Below are 15,420 nucleotides of genomic sequence, written 5' to 3'. Positions count from 1 at the left end.
TAAATAAGACTCAGTCCTTAATGCCAAAGAGTGAAGGCTCTAGCATTAATGCTCTCATAGAGAAAGTCTTTACATTTGTTGCTCAAGCGGGTAAAAATAAACCCCGATATGAATAAAAAACCTAAATAGAAGTATGATTTCATCAAACATGCTGACACCCACAAACTATTCACAAAGCACAAAGAGCTCTGTTTAGATCCGTTTATGGTTAGCTGATGATTCTTAGAAGATCATGTTAAAATAAATAAACCTTACTGATGACCATTTTTAACGTGCATAGCTACAGAGCAGATGATAGTGGAAAAAAAAAAAACAGCATGATTTCACAAGGAAACGTAACTATTTTAGGTTTTGTCAGTTTAGGGGCTAATTCATACGAGTTCAGTCATATCAAAATGTACAAGGTTTAAAAGGAGGTGTGGCACCAAATCCCATCCCTCATTGTGGATGAGCGAGTCATATTAAATTGTATAAATGACATCATAAAAATTCATCCGAGTTAGCCACTAAATCAAAAGGTTACACATTTTCATGAGAGAGCGTTGAACGAGCACACAGAAGGGATGCTTGTGTTTTGAGTGTAATTGGTTCATCTTGTTCTGGCACTGAAGCAAACGCATCTTGGACAATTAGGCAAACATTTATTCAATTTACCAATCATTTATATAAACAATGATTGATAATGGGAATTTCTACATTTTTGAAATTACTAGTTCCGCAATTGGCACTCCAGTCAGTTCACGTTGTCGGCAATGCTTTTAAAACATTACATTGTAAGTAACTTAACAGTGTTAACCTCAAATCAGTGTCAGTTATTTTACCTTAAGTAAGGGCCTTTAATGTGAAAAACTAACAAAATAATTAGACTAATCGCATGGGTTTCCTCTGGGTGCTCAGGTTTCCCCCATAGTCCAATGACATGTACTATAAGTGAACTGGGTAAACAAAATTGGCAGTAGTGTGTGAATGCAAGGGTGTATGGGTGTTTCCCAGTACTGGGTTGCAGCTGGAAGGGCATCCACTGCCTAAAACATACGCTGGAATAGTTGGCGGTTCACTCTGCTGTATGTATGAATGAATAGATAGATTAAATATTATTTACCAATCAGTTGCTTTTCAGACCTTTTAAACCTGTGTAAAATCGTCACCTTGGGTTTATAAGGTTCTATTTGCATTCTGAATGATTTTGAGATATTGAGCTTCAAAGTTTTTGCATTCTATAGCAAACAGTATGTGTGTAACATTTGTTTCTTAAATAAAAAAGTCTTACAAATGTAAACTATGAACAATAAAACATGTCAGATAGAACCTTATAATTTTAAGGTGACAAAATGTCTTTGAACATCAGCACAAGGTTATAATTTTTTTTAAACAAGTGTTAAATAAAACAGTTTTAAAGATGAACCACCAAACGCTTGCGTGCAAGAACATTTCAGCTAAAGCTGACGTGCAGATCAAACCGGCTTGTCAGAAGGCGAATTACTGAGGCTGGCCTCATAGGAGTGCAGACGGGGGGTCAGATGTGTTGGACAGGAGACACCACCGCTTGTGTGACAGCTTAGAGGAAACTGGAAAGTCTAACTGTGACAAACAAGCCACAGGAGTCACAACATTCAGCGCCTTGCAATTTACTTGCCATTATCACATGGAGTTTATGAACAGTGTTACCAACACCGTTTTGAGCTAGAAATTTCTCCCTTTTTTCAACACAGTACTTATGGGCACGGCCGTTTCTAGACATTTGGTCACCCTAGACAAGCTCACTATAATTCTATTAATAACTTTCTCTTAAATAGAAATGATGCCAATATTTTTCAATGACTGCGCTATGTTAGAAATAATAATGTTACCTGCTGGATCGACAGTACAATTTCTACAGCAGTGCAAACAAACAAACAATCAAACTCAATATCTGATTATCAGTATGTTATGTATTGTTAATACATATAGTACATAAAAATCACACTGAAAAAAACAAAATCTTTGAATTTACTAAATGTTTTAAGGTAAGTGGTAGCAAACAACTTATATGGGTTGAATTTAATAAAACAAATTAAATTTTGTAATGTTTCTATTTTGTAATGTTATTTATTTGCAACCACTTACTTTTTAAAAAAATGCAGGTAATGTAATGAATCATTTTCTTCAATGCATATAGACACTCCTTCATGTGATAGCTCAGGTTTAAATCGACATCAAGAAAATTAGGTGGTGAAAAGAGTTAGCCACCATTAAACAAGAAAATGATTTCCATCATTAGCCATATGGTTCACCCCTGCCTGGATCGTGTGGCTGGGATTGTGTGTCCTGAACCGTGTGTGGGTCATCAGTTCTGCAGCTGGATATAGCTCGGTGAGGCCACGGCGGGGCAGGGAGTGCTCATTGGCACCCCTGCTGGTGGTTTCCCAGGCAACCGTCTAGTTCACTAAAGCCTAAGTGGTGTTGCTTATGGGGAATAAGCTCATTTAAAACATTTGCAATGGCTTTTGTCTGAAATAATTCTTTACATTTTACAAAGAAAAAATGTGAAGCATTCTGAGAAATTGTTATGATGTTATGACATGTTCAATTCAATTCAAGTTTTGTTTGTGTAGCGCTTTTCACAATAATTATTGTTTCAAGGCAGCTTTACAAAAGGTGAACATTATTGCATTATACAAAGCACAAGAAAGAATGCCGCTTTGAAACTTATTTTATCAATGTGCTTTAACGTCTTAAAGTCAAGTGCTATTATGGGGTTCCCGCCAGGATTTTGCCTACCCAAATTCAAGAATTCCAAATGAAAAAGTTTGATATCATTTTAAAGAAAACCATTTGAATGTTCATAAAACACTGTTGAAAGTAATTAAAATAATTGAATATGTTATCTGTGTTATAATAAACCACTACAAAAAAACAAACAAAACCAAAAGTTTTTTTTTTATTATTTGTAAACTCAAATTTGTGTTTGTTGTTGCCTTCTAGAAAAATTCTCAGTAGCCACTTCTGTTTATATCAAATTCGAAAAAGTTAAGGTTATTAGTAGGGCCAGAGAGAATCTGCTGAAATTTGTTGCTATTTCTGCTGAGAATTTAGTAAAAATCTGTGGATTTATGCAGAATTATTTTGGGAGTATCATAACAAAAAGGTAATATAAGAAATAAAAAAATAAAAAAAATTTACTTTATGTTTACAATGCAAATCCATCTAGATCCATTTATTTGGTAAACAAAGCAAGTCTCTCATATCCTAAATCGGTAACACTTTATAATAACTACAGACTATAAATCATTTATTAAGCAGCAAGTAGTTAATTAATTATCTGTTAAGCATTAACTCTACATTAATAAGCGTTAGTAAGCAGTTTATAACTGCAGCTACAAATGCTCTATTCTTGACTTAAAAACATATTTAAAATGTGCTTAATAATTGTACTTTCATACTTTGTTAATTATTTATTTTTCATTACTAAATTTCATTACTTAAGTATCGTATTTTTTGCAAACCATTTGTACTTAAGAGTAGTTAGTAAGAGAGTAGGGTTTTTAGGATCATTCAGAATGAGTTAGTAAATGATTAATAAACTATTGAAATCAACGTGTATATGTCTTATTATTCAGGCATGTATTAATGGTTACTATGTACTTTAATAAATGCTTGATTAACTTCATCCAGTTTTGTGACCTAATCTAAAGTGGGGACTATTCATGCTTTATAAATCCCTTATAAATGACAGATAAAGGCTCAGTTAAATTCTAAACAGGAAAAATGACATTATTCATTCCTATTCATTTAAAGATACACAAATAAACTGCACTTCAAATGAAAAATAAATCGTTGCAACCTTATCAAAAATAAAATCACTGTAAAGTTTAAACATTGCATCTTTTATATTGTTAAATTAATTTATTGTTGTTGTTGTTTTATGCAGATTTATGTTGTATTGACACTCCTGTTATTCCTCACTTTAGATTAGGTCACAAAACTGCATGTTAAGTTAGTAAAGCATTTATTAACATATTAGTTAACAATTAGTATATGCCTGAATAATACAATATAAAAATGTTGATTTCAATAGTTTATTAAACATTTACAAACTCATTCTGAATGATCTTAAAAACCTGTGTGTGTGATCTTAAAAACCTAAAACACACTGTGTGTGTGTGTGTGTGAATGTGAGAGTGTATGGGTGTTGCCCAGTACTGGGTTGCAGGTGAAAGGGTATTAGCTGTATTAAATATATTCCGGAATAGTTAGTGGTTCATTCCGCTGTGGTGACCGCTGATAAATAAAAGACTAAGCCGAAGGAAAATGAATGAATGATGATTTACAATAAAACAACAAATTAATCTGCCATTTAGTCAAGTATAACTCAAGTAGAAAAAAGACCCTTGAGGACTCAAAAACTCTGGATCTAAAAAAAATGAATGGTCATTTAAAAGTTTTAAAAGACTTTTTGAAGATTTCAGAACAATTCATGTTTCAAATGGTGAGTTAGAGATATAACAAGTCATTGCGCATGAAAGTCAGTGTTAACTATCCAAGGAAAGCTGTATATTACCATCTCTTTCTTATCTTCATGAATCCACTGCTTATTGAAAATCTGTCAGTTTTTCTTCTCCCATGGACAGTCAGGATAGACTGTTCGCACGCTGAGAGTGCGCATACAGTGGGTGTGATGCATAGGTCAAATGAATGACATACAGCTCAAAACGGTGCAGTGCTCAGGTGTGGGGTAAATGTTTCAAATGATTCACTGTGATGGTGCTGACACATGATTACAAAGAGTCTAGAGGAATGCACAGCTTATATTTTTAGAAAACAAACCAATATGGAGAATGGGTGATAAACAAAAAAGGGACAATCTGTCAATTCGTCATAACAAAAACCATTGAAATGTGTCAAAAGTAGTTTTTTTTCTATGGATGCTAAATGCTAACAGATGCTAAACACCTTTGTTTAGCTTTACCTTTACCAAATTTCTACCTTTCTTTTCTTCCTTCCTTTTTAGTGTATTTCATTATTATTTACATTTTTTTATGCAAAACACTCTGAATTGTAATATTTATATAACACATTTATTGTGTATGGCCCTAAACACCCAAAGTGCTTCGCAATCATAAGGGGGGTCTCTCCCCACCACCACCAGTGTGCAGCATCCACTTGGATGAAGCGACGGCAGCCACAGGACAATGGCGCCAGTGTGATTACCAAACACCAGCTAAAGGTGTAGTGGAGAGACAATTCAGTAGATGGGGCTGATTGGGAGGCCATGATGATTAAGGGCCGAGAGGAAATTTGGCCAGGACATCGGGGTTACACCCCAACTCTTTTACGAGAAGCGCCTTGGGATTTTTATTGACCACAGAGAGTCAGGACCTCGGATTATTATCTCATTGAAAAGTCGGCGCCCACTGACAGTATAGTGTCCCCCTCACTTTTACCGGGACATTTGGACCCACACAGATTGCAGGCCTCACTAACACCACTTCCAATAGCAACTTTGTTTTCCCATGCGGTCTCCCATCCTGCTTAACTTCAGTGAGCAACCGGTCTTAAGCTGCAGGGTGATATGACTGTGACTGTGAATTACTCTCGTGTATGAAATGTGCTATATAAAGGAACTTGCCTAGCCTGTGGTGCAATCAAATTCTCTGCAAATCTTGACCAAGGAAATTCCTAGTCTACCACAGGGTCTCTAGATTTAAATTTTTTTGTTACTGTTTTGGACATTAATAAATCTTTGTGCCCCTTTTACATTAAAATTAACTTACATTAACAATATCATCAGTACACCCATACATGTGTAAATGGGTCTAAACAAAGATGCCCAAACTAGGGCCCGCGGACCAAAGTTGGCCCACGTTAACTTTCGAATTGGCCTGCTATTCCATCTGAGAAGAGAGGGAGAATTTTAGGGAGGGTTGGGGTTAATGCCTTTAATACACATTGTCATATCTAATTTAATGTAAATTTTACTTGTTTGTTTAATTTTTAAGCTACATTTTTATTTTTATTTTAAGCATTTTTTTTCAAACTAACATTCTTAACAGTTGCTCAACGGATAGACCACAATTCCTCAGAAGCCCTCAGTGAGCAAACTAAGGTGTCAATATATTTGAAATTAAACTCCATTGTGTTATAAATTCTTATGTCTTCATTATAATAGCTTCATTATAAAATGTAAAAAGTTATTATGCATTAGTTAATATGATTAAAGTAATGTTTTTGATTTATTTTGAAATAAATTAAGAAATTATCCATGGTAAATTTCTAATACACCTTGATATGTTTACCTTCAGCCCACGGCCCTCAATCAAGTTTGTTTTTTTAACTCTTCCTAAAAAAAAGTTTGGGCACCCTTGGAGTAGCGGTGCCAAACCTTTTTCCTATGAAGAGTCAAAAAACAAACTTGATTGAGGCTAGTGGGCCGAAGGTAAATATAGCTGCCATGGGTAAATTCCTAATTTATTTAATAATGTAAAAAAAATTCAAGCCAACATTGCTTCATATTAACTAATACAGTATTTTATTTTATTTTATTTTATAATGAACTTATTACAGTAAAAACAAAACAATCTCATTTATAAGAGAATAACACTAGTTTTTACCTTGATTTGCTTCTGCATAGTCCTCTATCTGTTGAGTGACAGTATTTACATTTTAAAAAATACGATTCATTTAAAGTATTTATTTGAATCATTTAATTTCAGTTTGAGTACCTCTAACTTTGTAAATTAGGTCAAATTCTTGGGGACATCAACAACTGCAGTGCTAGGGAAGATAACCACTTTGGTTTTTAATATTTTGGACATAGTTTCAAAATAATTATTCCAGTAGTTTTGTATTACTGGAAAGAAAAACAAACAAACAAATTACAGTTACATGTGACATTGGTCACACCCGCCATCCACATTAGGATAAACATAGAGAGCAGAGCTTTGGAGAAATTAACCCTATGCAGTATTTTAAACTGTTTGAGTCTTTATAATTACCAGGGTTTATATGTATGACCCGGAATCACCTGCATGCTGACAGCGTGACAAGGAATGAATGAGAGAGAGCGAGAACCCCATCCGGGGCGCTGTAAATAACATTGGATCAGCTGACAGCTGTAACCCAATCAGGCGTCACTCATATAATAATAAAGAAAATTCTAATGACGACCGTCACACATATATACAATATAAATTTTACAACTATACAAGTTATCCCATAACTTCTTCTTTTAAACATAGTAAAAATTAAGCAGTATTACATTCAGTCCATTTTTTTTTGCTATTCATGGTCTTAACAAACACATTTTTACCTAAACAAATGGAAGAGGTACACTGCACATCTACAAAATGATATGTGTATGCACAGTATTTATCATTATTATTTATTTACCACTAATATTTTGCTGAATCACAGTAGTATTTTACTCAGGCTCAAGCCAGATAAAAGGGTCTGGCTCAGTTATCTATTTCTCTCATAAACAGCAGACTAAGCACATGTTCTGCGTTTAATTTAATGAATTGCGTAATGGGAAGAGCAGTGATCAATGGCTGAATATCAAGCTTGTCAAATCAGAACATTTTGGCATGCACTTAGAAGGATTCCTTTGCAAGGCCTTCAGAGAAGTGCTAGGGCCTTGATAGCCTCTGCATCTAATTTTACAGCTCACTGCTTTGATTCATGGAGGCCTGAATGGTAATAAGATGACGTTCTAGCAGAAATAAGATAGGAATGACCCATTACAATAGTAATGGCACTCTAACAAACACAAAAGAAACGCTCTGGCCACTAAGCCTTTGTGTTTCAAATAAAATAGATTAAGTGCTGAATATACTGTTTAATGCGAGATCTGTGCAGCCCATTTTTGTAAGCGCCACAGTCATTTTTCATTAAAGAAAGTCTGTTTTATCCATATTCTCAAAGTATTTCTGTCATCTCCAGCTATGTGCTCCAAAAGCCGAGAGGTGTTAGTAATGCGATGATGACATGTTCAGCAATTACTGAAAAAATAAAGAAGAGACAGAGACAAAAAAAGCCATAGCAATAGCATTATGAGCAATTATGAGGTATATTTGTGCATTATTTAGCTAAGGTTATTTACAGGGTTCTGTGAAGCGCTCTGGGAATTATAGATTGTCACTAATTAACCAGCCGCACTCACCAAACGCAAACATTTCTGAACGTGAAAGCTTGCAAAAAAAAAAAAAAGTTAAAAGATGTACAAATCACATCAGAGGCTAGGATAAACCATAACTCAAAGTTTCACGACTGAGGAATCTTTTAGTGCTGTTCAGGCTATTCAAGTCAATCATGTGTGGGTTCAAACTTGATTTTTTATGCTCCAAATAACAGACACTGTTCCTATTTAATGTTCTGAGTCTGGTAATTGGATGCATAAGTGTGGAAAGAATCTGGGCCCAATTATTTCTTTGTCATCACACAAACATCGTCTCTCCCTTTGGGCTTTGTGGATCATCCACCATCTAAATCAGAAACCAGCAGTCTATACCTGTTGAGTGTGTGAGGAGTAATTTAACCTGTAGCTTTGTATATAAGCAGATGACCCTGAAGAAACCATACATTACTTTTACAAACTGTAATGCAGCCTGCATAACTTACAATATACAGTACGAGGGATTGAATACACTGAGCTATTTTTGGCCTATAGCAGACCAAGATTCCAGTGTATTTAACCATCCATCCATGAGTTTCTCTCTTCATCCATTCATCTTCTCATCTGTTTACATCTCCATATAACCATCTCTTCATGTATGTCATGTTCATCCATTCATACAGTTCATCCCCCGCAGATCTTAAAGTAAAGGCGACATTAACATTATCGACTTTCCTTTCACAGTTAATTCTATTAGTTTTAAGACACCAATGGTCATCCATTAACTCTGGAAGAGAATCATAAAATTTATGAGCATATAAGAAACAGTAAAGTGAGACATATTTATGTACCTTCCTGACCAATGACAAGCCATCCGGCTAATTTTAATGTAGACGTGCATTAGTCAGACTTCATTAGACAGAAACCTCTCTGTGAATCTCGAGTTACGTCACGTCACCACACACACCACACACTGCCGGTAATGAATTCATGGCTATAAAATGATTACTGTCTCTCTCTGGTAAATGTCACTATTGTTCATAAGTGGCCTGGATAGACATTTTTTTGTGTAAGCTGGAGAATTTAATGCTGTCTTGCAGACAGATGGGCTATTGGTGTTCTCCACGGTCCAATGGCACTGTCCTGTGCACCAGAAAAGAGGCAATTGTGACAGCAGGAACATCCGTGCAAGGCAGTGGAGGGAAATGTGTTGTGGCCGCAAGAGCTTTGCACTTTTCAGTGCCAAAATAATTACTTTGTTATGCATAACCTGTTTATGAAATCAGATTACAACCTCTTCTGAATAAATGAGCAAATTACAACTAAGTGCTGTGCATTTTTGTCAATATGCACAAACATGTTTGCAATGGGAAAACAAAAACAAAATCCTTTTTTGTAAATCAACTGCGTTTTAAAAAGCATTTAAATAAATATATAAAAAGTATATAAACATATTTAAAGTTTATTTTAAACATTTGAATATTTAAAGGAACTTTTACCTTAATGTGAAATTAAATGCAATAAATTCACACACACACACACACACACACACACACACACACACACACACACACACACACACACACACACACACACACACACGCACACACACGCACACACACACGCACACACACACACACACACACACACACATACACACACACACACACTATGTACAGTACAGTTTTTTAGCCATTTAATAAGATGTTAATACAAAAAAAAAAAAAAACAGAGTATCTGCAGATTTTTTAACAGGAAATTTAATAACTTTTAAGACCTTTTTAGTCCTCTAAAAGGAAAAGTTAGGAATACCTATAAATAAAAAAAAAAAGTAAAAGGTTCAGTGTGACAACAGAATAATGTGGTGAAGCATTAGCGTGGCACAACTCACTATAGCCATGCTCAAGACAGGTAAAAGGGACGCGAAAACTTTTGTACCAAGTGCTGATTGACCTTACGACCCTGACAACAGGGTTCCGGTCTCGTAAGTTGACCAATGTCTGAACAAACAAACCTACAAACATTTGCCCATGCTTGCGATTTCACAAAATGCTGTGTTGGCGAACCATCAACGCAATGCATTCATCAATTACTCACTCGTATGTCACCTATGGTGTGATGCAGGTTGCACCCACGAAGTGCTGCCCCCAAATGTTATGCTGGTCAAATTGCGGTTCAAAAAATTAATAAAAATGATGAGTCGGACATGAAATTTAAGATCCCACATGAAATTTAAGACCTCCCTATGCAAAATTTACAGAATTTACGACATTTTCAGACCTTAAAATTAGAAAATTTTATTTAAGACGTTTCAAGACTTTTTAAGGACCCACGGGGACAGTGAAAAAAACAAACAAAAAAACATTAAAAACAAATTAAATTCACAAACAAACTAATTGTGTTGCCATTTGTATACGAATTGAAAAATCTATGTTTGTGAATCGGCGGCCATTACTTTTTACTGAAAAAAATTATTTTGTTTGAACAGGCTCTCTCTTAACAAGCCCAGAAAGTAGGATCATGGAAGTACAGTAGCTGTGTTGCATTGTTTGTCATTGTTTGTCTTGTTCTACTTTTTTCCCCCAAATTTTCACTCTTGCACTCTACGTACTGTACCTACCTACACTCTTAGAAATAAAGGTACATGAGCTGTCACTGTGGTGGTAGCTTTTCAAAAGGTACACATTTGTAACTAAATGGTCCTTATTAATACCTCAAGGTAACCTAGAAAGTACAAAAGTGTCCTATTTGAAATTCTTAGGTACTAATACATAATACATACTTTTAAGGTACCAATATGGGCCCTTTAAGTACAAATGTGTAACCTTTAAAAAGGTACCACCCCAGTAATAATATTTAAATCCTTTAAATTATAGAATAATAAAATGGTTATAGAAAGATTTAACAACATATAATAGAAAATTTATAACTAGGCTTTTATTAATTTATAGGCTTCTTGGCATTGGTCAGGGCCCCCTAATTCCCAGGGGCCCTAAGCGGCTGCTCACCTTGCTTATTGGTTAAGTTCATTCCTGCCAACAGTATAGTGCAGTGTCACATAAATAGTTGATATAGTTATGCTGTAATGTATTGGAAAATTAATGGTAAGTCACGACTATCTATGATAGAGAAAACTGTTAATTAACCAATCTTAAATCTTAAACTTAAATCAATTTTGATATGTGACCCTGGACAAAACCAGTCATACAGGCACATTTTGGAATTGAGATGTAAACATCATCTGAAAGCTAAATAAATAAGCATTACATTGGTGTATGGTTTGTTAGAATAGGATAATATTGGGTGAGATATTAGAGAATCGTATACTTCTAAAGTTCTTAGCAATGCATATCACTAATTTGACAAATTGTGTTTTGATATATTTACAAAAGGAAATCTACTAAATGTCTTCATTAAAACTTTAATTAATATCATGAACTTTAATTAATATTTTAATGAATAATAATTTTTTTTGCTATTCCCACAAATATACCCAAACAACATAAGAACATACAGTTGATGTCAGAATTATTAGCCCCCTTTTCCTTCCCTAAGCAAGGAAATTTTTACAGTATGTCTGATAATATTTTTCTTCTGGAAAAAGCCTTATTTGTTTTATTTCGGCTAGAATAAAAGCAGTTTTTATTTTTTTTAAAAAACACTTTTGGGACAAAATTATTAGCCCCTTTAAGCTATTTTTTTCCCGGTAGTCTACAGAACAAACCATTGTTATACAATAACTTGCCTAATTACCCTAACCTGCCTAGTTCACCTTATTGACCTAGTTAAGCCTTTAAATGTCACTTTAAGCTGTATAGAAGTGTCTTAAAAAATATCAAGTAAAATATTATTTACTGTCATCATGGCAAAGATAAAATAAATCAGTTATTAGAAATTTGAAGTTTTTTAAAACTATTATACTTAGAAATATGCTGAAACAATCTTTCCTCCATTAATAAGAAATTGGGGAAAAAATAAACAGGGGTGCTAATAATTCAGGGGGGCTAATAATTCTGACTTCAACTGTATGAGGTTTTGTGATCACCCGATTTAAACGTTATCGCTCAATTGAATGAACATTATCAGTGGCTATCAGCTGATAGATATGGGCCAGTAGGGGCCTTCAGCTTCTATTGGTAGGTGCAGAAGGCTGCTATCATCCATCCACATGATTAATCAGCTATACCAATAGAGAAGACTCTAGATCCAAATCTGTTTTTACATTACTGTGATGGTTGGGTTTAGGGTTGGGGTAGACGTTAATATAATACAATTAATGGGAAATTTAATAAATAATATAAATAATTCTCGTTAACTTCTGGCCGCAGCCACATAAGATCTATAGCTGATTAACCATATGGATGGATGAGTACAGCCTTCTGAGCCTACCAGTAGGTGCACAAAGCTCCTACTGGCCCATATCTGATAACCACTGATATTGCCTACTGAATCGAGTGATAACATTCAAATCGGCTGTTGTGATGCAGAGATACATAATATAATTAGAAAAATTGTTAACTGAAAAACAAAAGTAAACTCATTTCGGCAACAAAAACTGCTAAAAACGTAACTAAACTGAAAAAAAAGCAAAAAAAAAAAAAGGAAAACTACTACTACTAATACTATGAATAAAACTTCTATCGCATCTGTTATTAGTGGTCTCATTTATATAATATAAAAACCAGATGAGTTACATTCATCTGAGAAGAAATCTCTAACATCTTCCATCATCTCAAGGGTTTTAGCACTGGACAACACTTGCGATTACAATCCATATCTTCAAAGTGAGCCAGACAGGGCATCAGGAGCTCCTAACACAGAAATATTACCAGAGCATTCGCTGCCATCTGGGATCTAAGACTGGCCAGTTGGGTTTATCACATCAAAGATCCATTAATTCACTTTGGAAAGGAGGATGGGACAGGTGGTTGTAAATACACAGTGGAAAAAACACAGACCTCTGGAGTCAGACAGGTTGTCTGCTCCAAGCCATTGAGAAATGACAGAAAGGGGGGAGAGACTAGAGGAGGAAGAAAGAGGTAGAAAGAAGAAGAAATAGGAGAGAAACACAGACCGGTGAGAAATGATGGAGAATAAACAAGTCTAATTATTATTTCAAAAAATATGAAAATAAAATAAACAATATTTATTATATATAAGTGTAGAAAAACTGGTCACACTTTACAATAAGGTTTCATTAGTTATCGGCTGTTTCTCAATGTGTGTTCTTCAGCGATCTTGTCTCCTCGTGTTCTCAAGGAACATCATCATCAACAGCCAAAGTTCCGTTCCAAAACTCCACAAGATCAGAGGATGTGTGAAAGTTTCCGGACATGTTCTTTACATTGAGTACGCACCAATGCAGACTTGAGCACAGAACTCGCTCGTCCCATAAGTCATTGTGACGGGTTAAAGGAGGTGGAAAGCACATTTCATATAGATTTATTATTAAAGTTCAGTGATATAATGTATTTATCTCTGTAGTTCCCCTAAACGAGACGGTGAAAGTAAACATAACCATGAAAATTTTAATAAAGGCATAAACAAATTAAGGGAGTTTATTTGCTGAAATTCGTTTTAAAATCGGTTTTATTTGTATTGTGCAAAGTATAATTGTAAGGTTTTTGTGCATGTTATATATATTGAAAAAGGGAAAAACAATAAATCATTGAATGAATGCTGTAATGTTTTAATAATTTTCAGTTATAAACCATCAGGAAGAACGCAGCATCTCATTTCTTAGAAGACATGTTCTCTGTTCTCTCGGTCACCCGAGTTCATTCTTCTGAGGTGACCTGGCAAGACCGTCACCACAAGAACACAAGTTCGTTCTCTGTGTTTTTGGAATTGAGAAATAGCCAATGCAATTACTAAGATGAACTAATATGAGCAATATATGTACAGCATTTATTAATCATAGTTCAACATTTACTATTGGATTATTAAAATCCAAATTCATGCCTGTTAACATTAGTTAATGCACCTTAAGTTAACAAACTAACAATGAACAACTGTGTTTTCAATAATTAAAATGAACAAATACTGTAATAAAAATATTGGTCATTGTTTGTTCATGTCAGTAAATACATTAACCAACATTAACTGATACAACCTTTCGGTAACCTTAGTGTTAAACTAATAAACCACTAGAGAAAACTTCTCAATTGGTCTGGATTTATGTTTTAGTGATGTGTTTAAATAAACGTTTTTTTGCTTTATTCTAGAAACTATTTCTTAAAACATTTCTTAAAATTACAATTTTATCAAACAGACATGGGTCAGTACAGGATTCTGATGGTATGATAACCTTGGATAAAAAATATCACGGTATCACGGTATTGTGATTACTGCTCTAAAATAAGTTCTTTTTAAATGTCTGGGTAAGAAAAAAATACCCCCCCCCCATTTAACACAATACATTTTATTTTAGGAAACATTTAAAATATTTTGAATTAGTAGCTTTTGATGTAGAGGTACATTTTCTGCTGAAGACACTGTTGCTAGGGCTGTGCAATTTGGGGAAAATATCTACTTGTTTTTTTTTTTTGTTTGTTTGTTTGTTTGTTTTGACAAATATTGCGATTGGGTTTTGGTTTACAATTGAATTTAAGCTTCTAGCTAATTTCAGCATAATAATCTGTAAGCCGTGGCAACAATTCTGTAACAACTCCTAAAAAGTGACCTGTTTTTGTACAGTGTCTGTGTCTTTAAAAACCAAAACATTCCTAAATAAAAAATGCTGTTTTTCTTTATTATTAATCGGTCTATTAATGTTTCCTGAAGCAGCAGACGCCATAATCCAACTTGTCAGAACTTCCCTGTTTGTTTTCTTTTTTTTTTTATTGTGGGCGTAATTCAGTTACGCAATTCTGATTGGGCAGATCGAGAGTGTGCTCACACAGTTGGCTAGTTATAGATCACACGATTTCGGCACCATTTCCTTGATGTATAGTGTTGTGGGGAGTCGTAAATGACAAACGATGTCGTGACACTAGATTCAAAAGTTTCTTCTCATGTAATGTGGCATAGATCATGACAACTGATGCCATGTCTACGATACCTCATGACACAATCACTGAAAGTTTTGTTAACAGAATGTTTAATATTCTGGAGCATAGCAGACCCTTTTGTTTTTATGTATACATATATATTTTATATTGCAGCCTCTTGCAATTAACTAATCACAATGTTTCAAATTGTGATTGTGAGTAAATTTGATTAATCACGCAGCGCTTAAGATTGCCGTAAAAAACAAAACAAAATAGTTAGACAAAATAAATAAATAAATAAATAAATAAATAAATAAATAAATAAATAAATAAATAAATAAA

The 15,420-nt window shown here is 34.3% G+C and overlaps 1 protein-coding gene across 29 annotated transcripts in view; it reads right to left on the bottom strand.

Moving 5' to 3' along the window:
* gulp1a (GULP PTB domain containing engulfment adaptor 1a) overlaps nt 1-15,420 on the bottom strand; it is a 104,044-nt gene that overhangs the window by 18,464 nt on the left and 70,160 nt on the right. The gene's annotated exons all lie outside the window — the stretch shown is intronic.

Source organism: Danio rerio, chromosome 9, assembly GCF_049306965.1.
Source record: "Danio rerio strain Tuebingen ecotype United States chromosome 9, GRCz12tu, whole genome shotgun sequence".
NCBI classification, from domain to species: Eukaryota; Metazoa; Chordata; class Actinopteri; order Cypriniformes; family Danionidae; genus Danio; species Danio rerio.
This window is presented reverse-complemented; position numbering and strand designations above follow the sequence as displayed.